We start from the raw sequence: 14,488 nt of genomic DNA, 5'->3' as shown, positions 1-14,488 counted from the left end.
TGGTAAGGGGAGCAGCAAAATTAAACCTACAGATGTTTCCACACTGACATCTGTCATTGAGTCACTCCGTCAAAGATCAGCATCAAGGCCTCTGCTTCCATTAGTGTCTGGACTACTGGAGCCTGCAATGGAGCTTTCCTCACGCCAGCAACCACCAAACAAGCTTCTTTGAGACTACCAAAGAAGTACAGACCTCCAGAACAAGATCCTCTGTTCCCAATAGTGGCTCCACCTCCTGACTCGTCATTCTAGCTGCAAAGAAGTATTATACCACTCTTTCCGTACCTCCTGATAAGGAGAGCAGAAAATTTGATTCAGTACAGCGCAAGGTCTAATAGTCACAACAACCATGAAGGCATCTAGTGCCACAGCCCTCCTGGATAGGTACAGTAGAGCTCCCTGGGACTGTCCAGCAATTTGCAGATGCCCTCCCCAGGGATAGGAGAAGATTTTCTAGAAATAGTAAATGAAAGCTTCATGGTGTCCAACCAAATAACCAGTGCAGCAGCAGATTCATCCTTGTTGGTGGCTCATGAATACTGTGATGGCATTGCCTTGACGTCGCTCTTGGCCCCAAGTCAGCTCAAAGTCCAAATTGCAACAACTGACTTTGAACCTTCCATTTTCAGGATCTACCCTCTTTGGCAGCCACACAGACAAAATGTCTTGCATGAAGGTGGAAATGGAAACGCTTAAGGCAGTCAGCCTCAACAACCAAAAGAACAGACCCATTCAGGCCTTACCAATGCCATTTTTACCCTGGGAGAGTTCAAGCCCCTCACTAGCACCAGGGTCACTAGCAGAAACGGCAGTAGCGCCCTTACAACACCAGCAAAGGCAGTTTAGAAAATGACCTTCATAGCAGCCCACCCAAGGGGGAAAAGCAGGGGCAAAACAATGAATTGTTTTCCTTTTCTGGTGAAGTTAAAAATGACCAGAGCAAGTACAGACCTATTTTGGACTTCAAGACAGCCACAGGCAACAAATGGATTTGACAGGAAAAACTTCATATGCTTGCATTACCTCAGATTTACCCTCAACTATGTCAGCGAGATTGGTTCTGACCCATAGACCTCCAAGATGTGTATTTTCGCTTACCCATCACAAACACCAAAGGTTCTTGAGGTTTATAGTGGGGCAGGACCACTATCAATACCAAGTCCTTCTGTTTAGCCTCAAATTGCCCCCCCCCAGAACCTTCTCCAAATAAATGGCAGTAGTGGCTGCACATCTTGAGGCAACACATTTTCATCTATCCCTATCTCGACGATTGGCTGATCAAAGCTTAAACCTCACAAGAAGCCCAGTGTCACTACAACTATTCCTGAAGTGCTTCAGTAGCTGGGTCTACATATCAACCACAGCAAGTCGATCTCCAAACCAGTGCAGACTCTGCAAAAGTTAGGAGCCACACTGGTCGTCATAAATGCAAAATTCTCTTCAGAGGAGAGACATTTATCCATCTGTCGTAAAGGTCACACTCTAATAAATGCCCCTTCTACCACAGTTTCCTTTCTCCTTTGTTCCATGGCCTCATAAATATTCTTCACCCTGAATGCACACCTTCACATGAGTCCCCTTCAAGAATGTCTCTGATCCCTGGGATCAAGCAACAGGAAGTTAGGAGGACAAGATGTCCCCTACCACACGTGAAAGTCTCTGACCTGGTGGTGCTCTCCAACCAACTTTCTTCAGAGCACCTTTCAACCAGCACCCACCTTCCCAAACCATAGTAACAGATGCATCCCTACTGGGATCGGTAGCCCACATGGATCATCTCAAGATACGTCATTTCCCTCAGGAACCAATTGCATTATATCATATCAAGCTCAGGGCAGCACACCTGGCGCTCAAAGCTTTTTACCCATCATTCAGGACCCAATCCCTGCTTGTTCAGACGGACAACACAACCATCCTGTACTTCCTCAACAGGCAGGCAGGCACAAGATCCAGACCTTTTTCCCATGAAGCCCAAGCAATTTGAAAATGGTTCATATCACAGAAACACACCTCTCAGGTGTTCAAAATCTTCTGGCAAGGCCCTCAGAGTGGCCTTGCAAAAAAACAAATAGTGGGTCCTTCATGAAAACGTTGACCGACATCTTCAGGCTATGGGTCTCGCTGCACATCATTTTTGCCACAGCAGAAAACAAAAGATGCCTAGACTTCACCTAGAGGTACTTCCAACCAGGGTCACTGGGGAATGCCCTATGAATTGACCTATCAGACAAATTTCTCTGCACCTTTCCTCCAATCCCTCTTACCCCAGCAGTCCTCCAAGTTGTCCCACTCATCCTGATAGCCCTGGAGTGGCAACGTCAGTGGTGGTTCATGGACATCCTTCACAAGTCGCAACATCCACACCTCAAGCTGCCATGCCGACCAGATCTATTAAAGTTCAGAGGACATATGGCCCACCCCAATCTCTTCTTCGAATTTGACAGCATGGCTTCTGAGCTAGTGCAGCATGGACACCTAAATCTGCCACAAGACTGCATGAATATTCTTAAGACTCTAAATGGCCTTCTAAACACCATACAGCTTACGCATTCAAGTGGAAGGGGTTCTGCATTTGGTGTTCTTCCAAGAACATAGACCCTAAATGTTGCCAGAAGGAAGCAATCCTTCGCTAGCTCCTGTCTGGCAAAATCTGGCTTAGTTTTCATCCACAAAAGTGCATTTGGCGGTTCACTGCCTACCTTAAATGTCTCTCACAAACCTTTTCTCAAGATCCCAGTAATTAGATTTCCTTAAGGGGTTAGAAAGTTTTTTCCTCCCGTCAGATGCCATTACCCTCCCTGGGCACCTAACCAATCCAGGCATTGTGTGCTAATGAACTGTATTGAGTTTTCCACTCGAAGGTGGTTCTCAGAACCCATCTGAAATTTCTTCACAACGTTATTTTGGATTTTCATGTCCATGTCTTTACCCAACTTTTTCAGAATGATTCTGCTCTAGCAGAGCTAAACCGTCACTCCTTGGACCAAGACCAGAGGCGCAACTTGCGCAGATCGGACTAGCTTTTTGTGAACTGTGGGTTGGGCTGCCCAGGTTTGGCTACTTCCTAACAGTCCATATCACACTGAAAAGTATCCTGCATACTTTTGTTACCAAAAGGCCAACAAGCCTTTATTGGTGAAACCGAAGGCCCATGCTGCATGAGGGCTTTGATGAAAAATGTCCCTGTTGCTGAAGTTTGTACGGCAACTACATGGAGATCTGTTCACATTAACTAAACACTACTGTTTGGACTCGGATGCTAGGGCAGATGCTCAAGTAGGACAGGCTTCCCTCCGGAATTTGTGCCTAGCCTGATCATCTCTTCTCTGTTTCTGTTGCGTTTATTGGGGATGGGCTTGCTTTTCTAGTCAATTACCGGACTATCAACAGATCCCCTACGAAAGAAGGAATAGTTTCTTACCTCTAACTCCAGTTCTCTTGTAGGGGAATCTCAGTTGAAGTTGTAAGCTTCACTCCCTCCTCTCCGGTGGACAGAACACAGAATAGTATTGGACTTGTTTATCACTGGTGCTTATTGTAAAAAAAAAGAGGCAACTGACACCTGCTGAGCATGATGGGATACTGGTGGTCTCTGCAGCCTTAAAGGCACAGTCTGTTTTCCACTCGCATAATAGTCTATGGGGCTACACTGCCTTTCTAGTCATCTTACTTTGTAAGAAAAGGTTTGAGAAGATTTGGTCTGGTGTAAACATTTACTTAAAATGATACATTCATAAGGGTGCTTTTAACATTATTGTCTAAATAGTCTGAAGAATTACACCACTGTAGCCTGTTTTCCAAGGCTTGCATATTTTGTGCAGTTTTTCTGCAGGCCTTCCTGAAGCAAGGTGAGCATCTACACTTAAGAGTATGTAAAGAAGTGCTCTGGGATACCGCGTAAGGGTAGAACTATTCAAATGCTTATGACTGCGAAGGAGATACCCCTATGAGAGAACTGGAGTTACAAGTAAACTATTCCTTATTTGCTGGCAGACAATCTAAATGTGGACATTGACTATGCCTACAGAGAAACCAATTTAATTATTTTAGGTGAAACCTTGACATGTGGGCTGACAAGTGTTAAAACCCTAACTTCTAGTTTGCCAAGAGGATGTTCTGTCCCAGGGGGCAAAAAGCTTAGTTCTTTATGGATGGAGGGTGTACCTTTATCAGGATAAATTGGCTGATGTCTTTATTAAAAGAAAAACAAATAGGCATCCAGTGGGCTTTCTGCTAACTTGCCAGGAGTGGCTCACCTGAAATTAGTAATCTGATTCCTCAATGTTTTAGGTGATTGCTAGTTGGAGCAGCAAAATAATTGTTTCCAATCACTCCAGATATCAATTACTAAACAGGCAATTGGTGTGCCTCCACACCACTCCTCACTGACACTGGTGTGGACCTTGCAAGGTGGGAAAAACTGAAGACCCCTCTAGAATACCTATTTTTAGCTGTTTGGTTGGAAGATCAGGCATTGTACAAAGTGAGAACAGAACCCTTCTAAACTAAACTTTTTGAAGATTTGATAGACACTTTAGACGAAACTAAAATGCTGTCACGCTTTAAGTTTTGGGATACAATGACAAAAAATGAGAACTACCTTTGTAACATGTTTTTCTCTGAATCGCATGCTCTGCATACTCCTGCCATCTAGGGTTAGGTGCAGACTTTCCTTAGCCCGCTGTACACCAAGTCAGACGAAAACTCAGTGTTTTTTTTCCACCACCTAGTTCACATGCTTTAGCTCAAGCTCTGGGATAGTCTGCCATTTTTTTGTTAGTTTGATCTTCAGACTATGGATACCCAAACAAAGCCTAGCCACATTTTTTGCCCTTTCTTCTCATCATTTAAGAATAACTATGGGGAGCGGAATGGAGAATACAAGTTTCCATTTCTGTCCTAAGTGTAATGCCAACTTTCTTTGGTCAGACCAGCAGTACTTTAATGTTCAGTGTTGAAAAATAAAGACCATCCAGTACCAAGATGACATTGCTGGGCACAATACAGGGTGCAACATGGATACCCCACTGACGAGCAGACTACCCTTTTCTCCAAAGACACCAAGGGAGCTTATTACAAAAGTAATCTGGCCAGGAGCCACAGAGCCTCCAAGTCCTTAAATATGGTGCCTGAAAGATCAAAGAAGAGCCTGCTACTCTGCTGACAAGCCTGCAACAGAGACCATACATACACAGTGCAAAAACAAGGTGATGGAACAAATGCTTATTCTCAGCCACTTCCAATTGCTAGGGCTGCGTGCTAGACAGACTGAGCTCAAAAGATACTGATCTTTGGAACCAGCCTCTGAGCCCACTCTGGAGAGTCTCCTTCAGTTACAGAAAAGCCTAGAAATAAAGGCTGAGCCCAATCACCAGCTGCCAACTTGAAGTTGAGAGCAGTATCCGCTCCCCTGACCCAGAATTTGCTCCAAAGCAGACTTCCAGGCTGACATGACCAGCACCGAAAAAAGTCTTGATGCCAAGACCGGAGTTGGATGAACTTCTCCAGTCATTGATCTTCCAGAGGTGCCTATTAGAATCATGGGGAAAATCCTTACCCACCATCTCCAGAGAAGGCATATAAACAGCCAGTGTCCTGGAGAAAAAAGATCACATTTGAAGAGAGGATAGAAGACTGAATTAATACCTTTAGAGCAGAGACCAGGTCACTAGTCCAGGACCAAATCTTCCTACCTCATATGCTGCATTACCACAGACCACTATCACCTCAGAAATGTGGACATTTCTACCCTAAGAGTTTGGGACTTGATTGCCAATTGCAACCTCTGGACTCCTTAATTGATACTCTACCACATACGGATGAGGATTACTTGTGGACAGATTACCATGTAGATCAACAGGACAAAGCTAGTGTAGTCCTACCAGTTGAGTCCTGCCCCGCCATCCCATGCAACCCAGAGTACTTTCTCCAGTGTCATATTAGACAGTGCTCAGAAGCATTGTAAAGTGCCTTGAAGAATTTGAAGGAGCCTGTTAAGGCTCAAGTAGGAGCCCAAAGGTTTTGAAAAAATACAAACCGCCCGGGATGATCAATCTGTACATCAAGGAACATATGCTTCTATACTACTTGATAGTTTCCTTGGCCACAGAAAGCTTGAACCTGTAATTGGGGATGCCCCACTTCCTGACAAGCAAGAAGGTGGAGGCCACTGGCCAGCAACTTGCTGTGGGACATCTACTCTCTGGAAGATCACACTGTAGACTCCTTTCCCAGTACAAAAGTTGTCCGTCTGGGAGAAAAGAAAAGCCCAGCTCAAAACTTGCCAGATGCCCGCTGAAAGAGGAAACTTGATCAAGGAAGCAAAATCATAAATGCTGACATCAAGTGCACCCTGAATGCAGCTGCTAACCTGTTACCTCCTGGTGCTAAAGGATGAAGGCCTTCTTCCTATTTTGGATATTTTCCCCCTCAATGCCTTCTACATAAGGACACATTCAAGACTAATGGTATCAGAGGTCCTGTCTGCCCTAGATCCTGAAGAGTGGGTGGTGGTGTTGGACCTACAGGACAATTATTTTTATAGCTACCTCATACATCCTCACAGGTGCTACATGCAGCTCACAATGGGCCATTTTCAGTTTGCTGTATTCCTTTTTGTCTCACCAGTGCACCTCAGGCTTTTAATTAAAATGGTGCAGGGCTCCTCCCAGGCAGCAACCACTTCCAGACAATATTATTGTCCTGATATTGTTTGGGTTCGCTGTCGGAGGGTTTTCACTGCTAGCAAATGTGATGGCTACTAGGAAGGGAGCCTTACAAGTTATGTTGCTAAGAGGCCTTGTGAATAGGTTCAAAAAGGGTGTTCGGGGCCAGGATGGTCTAACAATTTAGAAAGTACTAATACGTTCCCAAGGAGGTGGAAGGGATTAGAATGTCGGAACCCCTTTTCAAAGGGCCATGAGCAAGCAAGCAGGCTTAAACCCTTTTGCTCCTGATGTCGTAGGGCCCAACCTACTATGGATTCTGAGCAACTGGGTCAAGTACCCCTTCTGCAGTTGACTCTGTAGTAACATGGCTGAGCAGCCCAAAGTTTGGGAGCGTGGTGGTTTACAAGGGAGTGTCAAGGGCTCACAACTACATGTGCACAAACAGCAATAAATTATTGTCCAGTCAAACTTGTATTGATACTGGTAGAAATAGTTTAATATAACACACCTCCTGTGAGGTCAGGGCTCTAGTATTAGGCAGTTCTCCAGATCTCATTCGTCGCCTCTAGTGGTAGTGGATATTCCCCATTCATTATAGGAAACATCAAGGGTTCACCCAACTAGAAATCTGAGTCCCAAGAGCCCATTATGAATCTATTTTGAAGTCAAGTGTTCAGCACTAATTAGCAGCAAGTTCCCCGGGGATGAGTGGCCCAAAATCAGTCTTACCTGCACCTCAAAAGATTAGAGCGATCGGAGTTATTACTGTACCCTTTTTTGCGGGTGCTGGAATGGCAGCTGCTGATTCAGCAAGTTTGCTGCACGTGGCTCAAGCAGGTTGTAGCCAGAGTTCTCACACTTGGTTGCAGGTCTACAGCAACTGGAGGTTCTGTGCACCTCCTCCTTGCAGGATAAGTCTTTAGTTCCTTCTGTGTTTGGGAGGGGGTGGGGTTGTGAAGTTCTTTATGCAAATTCTTCATCCTCCAGCAATGACTCAGACTGGGTCACATGTATTGCTGATCCCAGTGACCCCCTCCCTCTGGTATACAGGATCACCATATCAAGATAGGCAGGCTCCAGCCTGATCAGCACAGTGAAGTCTGACAGCAGCCCTTCCTGGCATATATGGTCATGGCCAATTACACACATTGGCTACGGATGTTAAAGCATGGCAGGTTTCTCACAGCAGCAACTCTTGGCTTATTTGCCAGCTCCCCATTATGCACAGGCTCTTGCTCAAGTGGCTGAGCGATGCACTCACTTCAGTTCACAGCCTGCCTCTGGCATAAGATGGTCACCAACTTAGTTCTAGACACAGGCCATGGCCCTATCAGTACAGCGGTCTCCTCAACGACTAAAGGAAGCCCCATCTTGAATAATTGTTACTGTGACTTCATCATTTAGAACTCGTCATGTTTTTTTTTGTTTGTTTTAAATTATGCAACAGAGGTAGTCTCCTCCATATTTTGAATGCTTATAGGTGAACTGCCATGATGGTCAGATTTCTTGGTCATTTCCAGATGGCTTGAGATTTGAGAACCAAAGTTCTGAAATGAGTCCCTCCTTGCTTGTTCAGATAATTCATTGTTGTATTGTCTGTCTGAACAGGGGAGTTTGACACCGAAGGATGGAGCTATTTGAAAGCCAAAGGAACTGTTGGTCTCACCTTTGTCTGACCATATCCCTTGAGTCCTAAAATGGTTTATGGAAGCTCCCCATCCTTGGGTGGGGGGGGTGGGGAGGGGGGCAAGGCATGTGACTAGAGTTTAAAATGAGTTTCTGATGGTATAAGACCCCTTACAGTAATTTTTTACTGATTCCAACATTTTAGTGAATGAAATGCTGATAGTCCATCTTGTTTACCAATTGGATTTTAACTGGTTCCACTGGGCCTCTAGACATTGTTGTAATGGCCTCATGCGAAGCATGGCTTATGGAACTAGAATAATACAGGATGCCATTGATACTAAGATGCTCTATCATGCTGCTTGATTTGCGAATATATCAAATTAGACACTTCAGAAAGATGTATGATAGTCTCTCCTCTGAAGGATACACTTTTGCAGATTGGGTATTCAAGATCACATTGAGGTAGATTATCTTCTGAACTTTTTTTGCGGTTGACCTGGACAGGATAGGTTGAGGCATATCTGAAAGAGTTTCAAAGTCTCCAGACTGTGCCTTTTATTCATCTCTCAAGGTAAGTGTAAACTAAGATGTTTTTGCCTCATGTGCTGCAACACCCATACGTTTCACAAATCTTAAAGGAGATGATTTTAGTCCAAATGGTAGACTGTTGTATTGGAAACTGCTATGAAGCGGAGGAATTTCCAATGTTTAGTATTGTAATGTGAAAATTAGGAATCTTAAAGGTCTGTAGCACCTATCCAGTCCCCTTGATGTAATTGTGGATTGATTTTGGGTAATGCAAGTGTTCTGAATTTCTCTGTTTTAGTACAGTATCCTGAGATCAATAATCATTCTGAACTCTCCCTTTGGTGCCTTTTTTTCGAGCTGGAAAGTATTGAGATTACATCCTTGATCCATTTTGGTGACCAAGATCTTTCTACCACGTTCTGCTGCAAGATGTGGACTACATTCTGCACAAAAATTTGCCAATAAGGTGATGTTTTTCTTGGTGGTATAGGAGAGGATTTTACTCTAAGAATCTGCCTTCTGAACAGTAATGAAGACCTGTTTTAGAAGCCACTCTTGTAGAATAATCACATTTCCTCTCCCACCCCCACCCATCCACCAGAGTGACAGAAGGGAGAAGGAAGTATGTTTCGCAGATTGGTTCCCTGCAGCTTCAGGTGGCTGCTGGCCTTCTCTACCTCTGGAGTAATTACAAGTATGGTTGGGTTGCACCTCTGATGCTGCCACTGATGTGACTACTGAGGAGTTTGAAGCCTTTAAGGGAAGAAATGCTTGTCATATGGCCTATACCTCCTTTTATACAATTTCCCAAGACCCATAGCTTTTAATGTCTGCATCTCCGATTTCAAGCAAGGCATTTTGTCTGCTGCACCAGTGATTTGGGTGGAGTCCAGCATCCCCTTTTTAGTGATCTCAGAAGTCCTGTTTATCTTCCTTTGGTAGCTTTTCATTGAATTGCTGGAGAGTCCCAAATATCTCCCTCAAAAGCCAGTGGCACTGACCACTTTCATGGTGCTTGCTTTTCCACATGTTTTCGTGCCAATTCGTTTGCTTTATCCAGTGGAACGGAGGAAGGGACTACTGCAATTTTCCAGTTCTGCACCCGTATTGCTGAGTAGGTGTTTGCTTATGGGGCATTCCTTGCTCTGAAGGGACCATTCACAAGTCATTGCCTGGTGTCACTTTAATTGTAACCCGTTACTTTATGCTCTGTGGCAGCATGCCAGTTTCTATTTAGTACAGAGCTTAAAGTATAGGTTCAGTAGTACGTATCTGTATGGGTCCCTCTTTTCTATATTTTAAGGCCTTCTCTGAGAAGGTAGTTTGCAAGTCTATTAACTAAAACGGCTATTGACAAAGCCAATAGCTCATCTACACAAGATCAAACATTGACAAGGCCAATCGATCTTGCATAGACGAGCCCTACTGGCTTTGCTAATGCTTGTAAAATATTACAGGACTTGAATCTGAATACTAAATAAGCCTGTAATTGGGGAAAAGTTGCTCTTTCCTCAGATTCTACAACTAGTTAGATTAGTAATTTTGACCTTAGTGTCTGCCATTCCACTGCTGGCTTGAGTGCAGTTCAGGGCAAGAAACCCAAACTAGCAATCTTTACAAGCCGCAGTTACATAAATTCAGCGCAGTCTGATTACAAAAGACCCAGTTGAGTTAATTTCACATTTACAATTGAGTATCGACAGGTCTGAATTCTGGTCCCTCAGTCAAAAGAAGGGCCTGATCAAAGTACAGTTATTGTGATCACAAATGGGCAGGAGTGCAAAGCAAGAGCAAACAGCGAGCTATGCATTCACGGAACTAGACGAGCCCATCTGTATTTGACTTGGGCTGTGACCTCTACACACAGGAGTATTTAGACAGTGACCAATGTACTTTTGATGAGTGGGTTGGTCTTCATCATACCTCTTGATGAGCAAGTGGTTAGGTTAGCTGAAGTGTTGATCGGGGGAGCTACTCCTTCCTGATTATTCTCTTTGGTTCTACATCTGAGGCAGTCATGGGATCAGGAGGGCTCTGTTGAAGAATGACCTTCACCTAGGCCTTTAGATGACCCCACATCGGTATCTAGTCTTCAAGTGATATGGCCAGATAGTCTACCTGTCCTGAAGTGGTGTTCCAGAGAACTTCTGACAGTGGATGTAAGTTTCTGGCAGGTGAAGTCCGATAGTACACCTTGTCAGGGTCCTTAGCCATTTCCACAGGATGGGCACTTTACAAAGAATGAAGGCATCGTGACAAGAAAATATGTATTTTGAATCCAGAAATGGCTTAAAAGCTGTGAAATGGGAGTAAATAAAGATTTGGAAGGCTTGCCAATGACCTTTTGTACCAAAAAGGCAGAAGTCAGTGCCCCAGGATCCTGTTACGATGATTCTTTATGAACTGTCCTAGCTGTTAACTTTGCGATGTCACTGGATGCAGGGTGTAGTGTGAGGCTATTAAAGACTCAGTTTTTTTCCTGTGCTCCTCATTGCAGGCTGTTGGCTAACATTGCTTTTTGTGAACTTCTTTCTTTTTAAAAGTTTGAAAGATTCCATGGTCGCTTGTTCTGTATATAGGCTGACTTTGGCTTCATTTTTAGGTTGAGCGTAAGCGTTAGACGTGTTGTATACGTACTTCAAAGCTCATTTGTTGGTTGCAGTGTCCTTTTAAAATCCTTGCTTGCTAGTGGTCAGTTCTGCCTCTGTCCTGCCTTTTTCTCTTTGGGAGCAGCACCAATTACTGTATAATTATGCAATGGCATGTTTATCTCTTCTGCCTGGGACTTTTTTTGTCTCCCCGGTACTTGGCTGTTTGTCTTAAACTGTGGGTGTGTTCAACCCCTCCTCCCCACCAGCTCCCTCTGTAAACATAAAACGGCAGAGGGGCTTTTCCAGTGCCAGCTCGCCCACGCTCTTGTTTCATTCAACACTGGGAAATTCCTGTCAGGGGAGGCTGTGCAGTATAAAGACCTTGCAGAACTGTGGGAGGAGGAACTCTTGCTCTTTATCCCAGGCAGCTTCCAGTGAGGGGAGGAGGCACTTTATAAAGTAGCCACATACCGCGACAAGCACATTCAGATTGTTAAAGTGGTGTGGAAACCCAGTGACCACACCTAAACGCCACAAATTATGCTTGTTATGTTTTTCTGGTTCTTATTGCTCTTTATAGCTGAACTTAACTGGGTGTGTTTCCATTGTACAGTGGCTGGTTTACTAGTAATTTGTGGGATCTTCAAAACTAGACTTAATCTGCCTGTTTTTGTTGACTTTAGTTCTCGTGGTTATGTTCCTCTGTTTCAAGTCCTGTGGTTTCCTCCTATGTGCTCTGTGTGTTCCTGGTATATGTAAGTGTGTAGCATCCAGATGGTTCTGCGCAGCTGCTCTGGGGTCAGGAGGCTGTGGCGTTTACAGCCTGTCTGCAGTGAATGACCATAGATAAACCAGACAAACGGCTGTGACCCTGCCAGTGCAGTAGGAGGTTGAGAAAGGACAGCTTTTTAAAAAAATATATATTTTGAGCAAAGGCACCAGTTCAGACTTCCCAAAAGCAAGGGTTAATTGCTTTTGCCTGTCGGTGTTTTGAAAGCGATTGTTTGATCTTTGCTGAGATCTCTCAAAATGGCAATGAAGTGTGGTGTTAGTGAAACAAGAGGCAGTGACTGAATAATTATCGGTGGCATTACATCAGTGAGGATGAAGTGTGCTTTCTCTTGGGTTGTGTTGTTATGTATGAGGAAGGATGGCCAATCAAGGCGCGAGGTGCTTTGAAGAGTCTGGAGTGTTCTGGTTATTTACCAATGACCTTCACAGGTCCTATTCCTCTGGGCTGTGGTGTTGAAGGGAGAAAAATGTGACCATGAACAGTAAGAGGATTTCTGCTATCAAATATAATAACTTAGACATTCATAGCGCTTAGTTCATCCTTTGGTATTGTTGCATTTATATAGCAATTATCCCTGACGAAGCATACAGCACTTATCAGCAACAGATGTTATTACCCAGTTTAATGGTGCACAAATCTATTGAAGGATGATGGGTGTAAGTGAACTGTCTTGAATTCACTCGTAGCCTGCAACTATGTATGCACACAGGGCTTTAAGTGGGCAGGGTCCTGCCGGTGCTCACACTGGCAATTCTAAAAACCAGGCATTAAGACTGGTACTTATCAGGCTGTGCCCGCCTTCAGCGGGGAAAAAAATATCATCTTGCAGGCAGTACCGTCCATGACTGGCCCCCTAAGACTCTTGTGGTGTTTGCTAGTAAACTGAAGTCCACGGTGGCAGAAGAGGTGGAGAGCAGAGCTTAGACTTAAAATGAGGTGTAATGGCCAGAGCCTCTGCCTACTTTAGAGCAGGTTAACCAGGTTGGAGTATCTGCATCGTCTCAACATCCTTTGATTCTGGGCAAATAACTTAATCACCCTGTGCTACCAAAAATGATTGTGTCCTTGTGAAATGTAACTGGTGCTTGTGTAAGGCACTCCAATATCTTAGGGGTGAATTCACACTATGAAAAGCTGCCAACACCCCCCTCCCATTCTCCCCCTACAGTCGTTGCCCATCCCACAAAAGAGTGCAGGTCATGTGGGGGTCCAGTCTACTGTACAGGTGTACTTCAGTATAGTCAGGCATACAGGAACTCTCCAAGCCATAACATTGCTTTGGAAGAGAACTTAGGGCAGGGGCAGAGTAAGTCAAATGTCCGGCTCATGTCTCCATGGGGCTTCATGGGTTGTGGTGAAGGTAGACTGACATCTCTATGGAACTTCTTGGGCTGCAGCACAGTAGTGCACAGGTCAGGTTTGCGTTCTACTCCATTAAGCCCATTGAGACACCAACAGTCACATGCATTGAAGTATCCTGCCTGACAAAGTGCTACGATACCTCCTCACTGGTAGAGTGTCAAAATATTGAAAATGCTCCAATTTTATTAAAGTCTGTTACGGACTACTTTTATGCAGCTAACGACCATTGGAAAAAGCCAATAGTTATGGCTTGTTTTAGGAGAAATTCACTTGTATTACATATCTGGATGCAGTAACTGAACAAGGCAACAGAATAGCTGGGCAGCACTATGGTAAGCGCAGATTTTTAACTTGCATGTTTAAGCCACAACATTAATTACTTTTGGCCCCCCCTTAAGAGACCCCTCCCCCTCCGTTTTTTCATTTCACTTAAAGCATTGTATGCATGATTTTATACAGTGTAAACCTAGCAAAATACCAGTGGAACAATCCACATGGCCAAAGACAAGTGATGGAATGGACCGCTGGAATCTGCAAGTTGCGGTTACTGTGCCATGGTGTCACATTGCTTACCATTTGTTGGCTTCATTTGTAGGGGCGAGCACGTGCAAGCGCTGTGGCCCCTGTTGTAAGCTCTCTGTGGGCTTTTAACCACACCCATCAGTTTGGTTGGTTTGTTGGCTTGCGTTTTAAAATGTGCTTAATTTCATTAGTGACAGACATGCATACGTCATGCCTTTTCCAGAATTTAGCCCCCCTCTACAGCACCGGTAAACTACTGAAACATAGACTCCGTATTTTCCGAATGGCATCTGCACTGTTTTTCTTTTTATTTCCTATGCAGCGCGATCTCGCTGGGCAGTAGTTGAGCACTCTGTATGACATTGACTCTGTTACATGGATAATTCAACTTTTGC

General features: G+C 44.3%; 1 protein-coding gene across 1 annotated transcript in view; it reads left to right on the top strand.

The window, feature by feature from the left end:
• UCHL1 (ubiquitin C-terminal hydrolase L1) overlaps positions 1-14,488 on the top strand; it is a 432,125-nt gene that overhangs the window by 342,433 nt on the left and 75,204 nt on the right. The gene's annotated exons all lie outside the window — the stretch shown is intronic.

The sequence above is a fragment of the Pleurodeles waltl genome, chromosome 1_2, assembly GCF_031143425.1.
Source record: "Pleurodeles waltl isolate 20211129_DDA chromosome 1_2, aPleWal1.hap1.20221129, whole genome shotgun sequence".
Taxonomy (NCBI): domain Eukaryota; kingdom Metazoa; phylum Chordata; class Amphibia; order Caudata; family Salamandridae; genus Pleurodeles; species Pleurodeles waltl.
The sequence above is the reverse complement of the archived record's forward strand: the minus strand, read 5'-3'. Positions and strand labels throughout refer to the sequence as shown.